Source organism: Echinops telfairi, unplaced genomic scaffold (assembly GCF_000313985.2).
Source record: "Echinops telfairi isolate 266 unplaced genomic scaffold, ASM31398v2 ScPeMD7_12;HRSCAF=54, whole genome shotgun sequence".
Taxonomy (NCBI): Eukaryota; Metazoa; Chordata; class Mammalia; order Afrosoricida; family Tenrecidae; genus Echinops; species Echinops telfairi.
This window is the reverse complement of record NW_022103909.1, coordinates 7,137,872-7,143,917: the sequence shown is the minus strand read 5'-3', so window position 1 is coordinate 7,143,917 and position 6,046 is coordinate 7,137,872. Positions and strand designations below refer to the sequence as shown.

At 43.5% G+C, this 6,046-nt stretch overlaps 1 pseudogene; it reads left to right on the top strand.

Annotated features, from left to right (window-relative positions):
• The first annotated feature begins 917 nt into the window (after positions 1-917).
• Positions 918-3,661, top strand: LOC101639034 (annotated as a pseudogene).
• Positions 3,662-6,046: the final 2,385 nt, after the last annotated feature.

Below are 6,046 nucleotides of genomic sequence, written 5' to 3'. Positions count from 1 at the left end.
GGGGGGCCTGGCGAGGACTGCTTGGAAACGAGTGGGTCTCAAGCTGTGATTCTCAAATGTGATGTCACCTGGTCCGTGTCACTCAGGGCAGTGACTCATGACGTCATCCATTCCCGTGGTGACTTCCGCTCACACTAGTCTTCTAGAATCCTTGGAAATGTCATCAATTGAAATAATCAAATAATGCCTGGCAAGTGTAATTGTATATTGCCTAAATGTGATCTTTCTACGTTTATATAATACCATAACAATATCATTTTGTTAAAGTCTTTCTACATTGAATCACAACATTATTAGTTCCAACATTATCAGTAACTGACTGGCAGCCTTGCCCCCCCCCCATAATTGCTACTTAATTCCCCCCCAAATTATAAATGTAGGTCCACAAATACTACTTGCCACCAGAAGGGTTGACAAAACCAGCGACAATAAAACCACTGGGAGCAATAAAACAAGGGCATGTACTTGCAGAGCGGGCAGAAGAAAACCGCATGAGTTGAAGTCTCATTGTCACTGGGTAACAATGGCAGTGCTGACCAGAGGCCTTTGGGAGGTTCAAAAAGTAAACTAGGATAGGATTTAGCCTTGCGGGCTCGCATAAACAAGCAAGGTGCATACAGGAGAGCTGGGCTTATGAAAGATGCTTCCACGTTGCTGTCACTAACTATCAAAGAGCTCTGGTCGTCCTGTGAGTTAGGTGATGGGTTGCTAACTGCCAGGCTGTCTGTTCAAACCCACCCGCTGCTCTGTAGAAAAACACTGAGGCTGCCTGCTCCCATGATGATGTGCAGCCCAGACCCCCAATGGAGGGCCACTCAGCGTTGGAATCAATGCCACGGCCCCTGGTTGGTGTCAGCTAGCGACAGGGACGTTTTTTGTGAAAAATAATAAATTCATGCTGAAGCACAGCACCAAAAATGTTAGGCGGTCATTTTGGTGTTGCCCTCTTTGAGAGCGTCACTTCCCGGAGTGATGTCACTGCTCTGTCATCTGTCATGTGTCCAGAATTATGGGGAACACAGAGGGGCTTCAAGCATTGCACAATCTTTTCAGGAAATGGACTTAAGGAAGAAATGGGGATCGACAGAGATACTGCTGCATCTCGGTATGGTTGTAGCTGACCTGAGCTTGCCACTCGTTTTTCTGTGGGTTCAGTCCTTCTACGGATGACGTGTTTCCTGGAGAGTCAAGCCTGTGTGCACGATGCTCCTATACTTCAGCTCCGCCTACCTCATTGGCTCCTAGCACGGTGATTGGCACGAGTATAGCGAGAAGTAAGAGCTGAGAGAGATACACAGAGACTGCAAACTATAGTACTTCCATTGCAGTGTAGGTGCCAGTCCTCTGAGATCAGTCTTTCCCTATTTCTCCTTCATGGCTTAGTAATCAAGGGCTAAGTTCTTGGAATCACAGTTCAATGGCCTCCCCCTAGTTCTGTCTGGAGCTCCTCCCTCTTCCCCCGGTAGCTGTAGAGTAACCAAGTCCATTCCCCTGACAGATCCATTTAAACGACTGGTTTTAATGGATTTTAAAAATAGCTGTACTTGGCTCTTTGACACAGTTTAGGTTTCAAGGAGTGGTCTGAGTCAGCCGCTCATGAAATTGAAGCAGGCAGGCAGAGGGATAATAAGCAGAAAGGAGTGGTAGCGACCACAACGTCCCGGATAACACGTGATCCTTCGGAGAAAAGGAGACAAAAAGAAACAAGTGAGCAGGGAGATGGACCAGTGGATTTGTAAAGAAAATAACTTAAACTAATATTGCATTTCAAATAATTATATTGATTGTTGTTTCTGGAGCTCCAGATAGATGACTTCTAAATATGAAAAGTAACATGAAGATTAAAGTAGTATAAGCTATCTTAGAATTCTTACTATTAACAAAATATAATTTTGTTATGTAAAAAAAACTGGGTTTGGGGGAAAGTCTATATTCACACCAGTATTAAGATTCTGTTCTTAAAAACAAATAGGAAAATTTTATCTTCTGTCTGTATTTCTGTCATTAGTAGTTTCTAGTCACAGTGTATGCATGATGATGGTTACTCATCATTAATCTAGTGAATTTCCGTTTGGATTAAAGACCCGGATCAAGGTGTCTCTAAGAAGTTAAAATGGTTACATTAGCTAGCGCCTGCTCTGCTCTCTTTAACAGGGAAACAGCGAACTGCAAGAGACTGAACTGTATCTGCCTCTATTTCCAACAGACTCACGTTCAACTTTCGCTCTCACACACACACACACACACACAAAAAGCCCGGAAATTTTTATTAATCCTTTTTTTAAAAAGAGTTAATATAAAATTATAGGGGAAAAAGGAACCTGAACTTTAAACACAGCTGGAACAATCCGCAGCGGCGGCAGCGGCGGGAGAAGAGATTTAATTTAGCTGATTTTCTGTGGTTGTTGGTTGCTTGCTAGTCTGACGGTGAAGGAAGCTGCACATTTTTTCGAAGGAACCGAGAAGCTGCTGGAGGTTTGGTTCTCCCGGCAGCAGCAGCCCGACGCAAACCGAGGATCTGGGGATCGTCGCACCATCCCGAGATCCGAGTGGGATATGCTTTTGAAGGATGTGCAATGTTCAATCATAAGTGTGACAAACACTGACAAGCAGGAAGCTTGTGTACTCAGTGAGAGGAGCATGTGTGTCTCCCAGAGACAGTCTTTTTGAAGACATGTGGTTCCCCCTCTTACTGAAAGCACTGGTTCCCGGGCTGAAGCTTGCTGGGGACGACAGTGGGTTTGACGCCATTCAAAGTTTCTTTGATTCTCGTAAGAATTTCATGAAGCCTTCTCACCAAGGGTACTCACACCGGAATTTCCAGGCAGAAATAGAGTTTCTTCATGCAGTTTTCCCAAATGGAGCAGCGTATTGTATGGGACATGTGAATTCTGACTGTTGGTACTTGTATACATACTCTAGATTTCCCGGAGCGTCGAGTCATCAGCCAGCCAGATCAAACCCTGGACCTTCTGATGCGTGAGCTGGACCCAGCAGTCGTGGACCAGCTCTACATGAAAGATGGTGTTCCTGCAAAGGATGTCACTCGTGAGAGGGGAATTCGTGACCTGATCCCAGGTTTTGTCACTGATGCTCCATTGTTCAATCCTTGTGGGTATCCAATGAATGGAATGAAGTTGGATGGAACTTATTGGACTACTGTATTCACATCACTCCAGAACCAGAATTTTCTTCTGTTAGCTTTGAAACAAACTTACGTCAGACCTCCTATGATGACCTGATCAGGAAAGTGGTGGAAGTCTTTGAGCCAGGAAAATGTGTGACCACCCTGTTTGTAAATCAGAGTTCTAAATGTCGCACAGTGCTTTCTTCGCCCCAGAAGATTGGAGGTTTTAAACGTCTTGATTGCCAGAGTGCTATGTTCAGTGATGACAACTTTGTTTTTAGCAGTTTTGCTAAGAAGGAGCAACAGCAGCAGAGTTGATTAAGAACTATGAAGAGAAAACGCAAAAAGAAAACACACATAGAAGGAGGTGGCTGCTTTCTAAATACTGATCCCGGGCCCGTGCTCTCCATAGCCACCACCGTGTAGTTGCAGAAAGCCCTCGATGTAAGCATCGTGTCATCATCGTGAATTGTATGTGTCATTATATCCAGGAGTTAGATATCTTGCATGAATGCTCTCTTCTGTGTTTAGGTATTCCATGCCACGCTTGCTGTGAAATTGAAGTGCATGTGGAAAAAACCTTTTACTGTATGAAACTTTACAACACTGGTGAAAACAATTCAATGTGGTTTATGCACAGCATGGTATTTCTCCAGGTACCACCCAAACGTCCCCACAGACAAGGCTTTCGTCCTCGTTAGGCGTTGGCCTCCGCCAGACCATCTGCGACGGGTCGATTCCACTGCTGGCAGAAGTGCACCTCCAGTTACCTCCGGTTTCTAGAACACTCTCTCTGAATGAATGCTACCAATTTCTACTTCATACAGATTTTTTTTTTTTGCAACAGCGATTAAAAGTTTTTCTTCCAAAAAGAAGAAGTTAAAACGGGGGAGAAATGGTCCATTTTTCTGGATATAGCAGGTTCATTTGGCCATGGCTGAGTATGTGTCAGCATGCACAGCTGACAAGGATCTGGAGACACTCACTGTACATTTTCTCACCAGTGTTGTTACTGTTGTTGCTGGGTGCAATTAAATTAGTTATAGTTCACAATGACCCTGTGTACACTAGAACAAAGCACTGGCTGGCCATGCGCCGTCCTCACAATTGCTGCTCTGTTGAGCTCATTGCGGCAGCCATTGTGCCAATCCATCTCATAGAGGGTCTTCCTCAGTTTCACCGACCCTCTACGTGACCAAGTGTCATGTTCTTCCCCGGGAACGAGTCCCTTCTGATAGTATGTCCCCCGTACACGAGCCTGGCCACCCTTGCCTCTAAGAAGCATTCTGCCTCCACTTCCAACACAGTCCGTCATTCCTGTGGCATTTTACAGTGCAGTCACTGTTCTTTGAACACCAAACCTCAAAGGCATCCTTTCTTCTGCAGCCTTTCTGTCCATTGTCCAGCTTCTGCAGGCTTTCTGTCCACGGTCCAGCTTCCGCAGGCTTGTGAGCTTGAACATTCCAGGACTTGAGTCAGGTCCACTTTCATCCTCAAAGTACATCCTTGCTTCTTAACACTATAGAAAAAGAATTTTTTAATTCTTTAACAGGAGATTTTTTTCCAATGGGTTAACATCCTTTGGATTTCTTCTTGTTGTTGTTGCTTTTGCTGTTTCTTTTTTTAATTAAATCATTTTATTGGGGGCTCTTACAGCTTTTACCACATCCATCCATCCATCAATTGTGTCAAGCACATTTGTACATTTGTTGCCATCATCATTTTCAAAGTATTTTCTTTCTACTTGAGCCCTTGATATCCGCTCCTCATTTTCCCCCTCCCTCCCCACCCTCCTTCATGAATCTTTGATAAATTATGTTATTCTTTTCATATATCCTCCCCCCCACTATCATGACCTCAATTCTACCTTATTAATCTGACTAGACCAGAGCATGTGCACTGCTACAGAGAAGAGCTGGCAACACAGGGAATCCAGGACAGATAAACCCCTCAGGACCAATAATGAGAAGAGAGATACCAGGAGGGGAAGGGGAAAGCGGGGGAATCGATCACAATGACTGACATATAACACCCCCCTCCAGGGGGACGAACAACAGAAAAGTGAGTGAAGGGAGACAGCGGATGATGTGAGACATCCTTCGAATTTCTGACTGCTGCTTCCACAGCGGCTGATTATGGAGCCAAGGAAAATGAAATCCTCAACAGCATCGATCTTTCCTCCATTTATCAAGGTGTTGTCTATTGATTCGTCTCATTGTGAGGGTTGTTGTTTACTTACGTTGAGGTTGAATCCATCCTAAGGCTGCGATCTTTGGTCTTATCAGTAAGTGCCTCAACTCTTCTTCACTTTCAGCAAGCAATGTTGTCACATTTGCATGTCACAGGTTGTTAATGAGTCATCCTCTAACCCTTAAGCCTTGTTCTCCTTCACAGAGCTCAACTTCTCAAGTTCTTTGCTCAGAGTAAGTCAATAGGGTGAAAGGAATTCATCTTTTATTTTTTAGCAGTTTAATTAGCACTTTATCCACATGTCATACAATTCAATGATTCAATCATATCAAGAAGAGCTGTACAATTGACACCATATTCAATTCTAGAACACTCCCTTCTTCCTTGTACTCATGGTTATTCATGTAATTTTTTTTTCTAATTGTTGCAAAAATATACACAACAAAACATCTTCCCATTCCACAACTATTACATGTATAATTCAGTCCCATTGATTATACTCTTAGTGTTATATACGACCCCTTCCACAACAATTCTTTCCCCTTCACCCATGGTAACCATTGGTCAAGTTTAGTTTCTTTCTTTCTTTTTTTTAGTGGTTTTCTTGATATAGTATTCACATATCATACACTTCCATGGTTAAATCGCTTTTACACGAAATAAATAATTTTGACAAATACATTTCTCATCAATGTCCACACACACACACAAAAGTGAGAAATGGGAAGA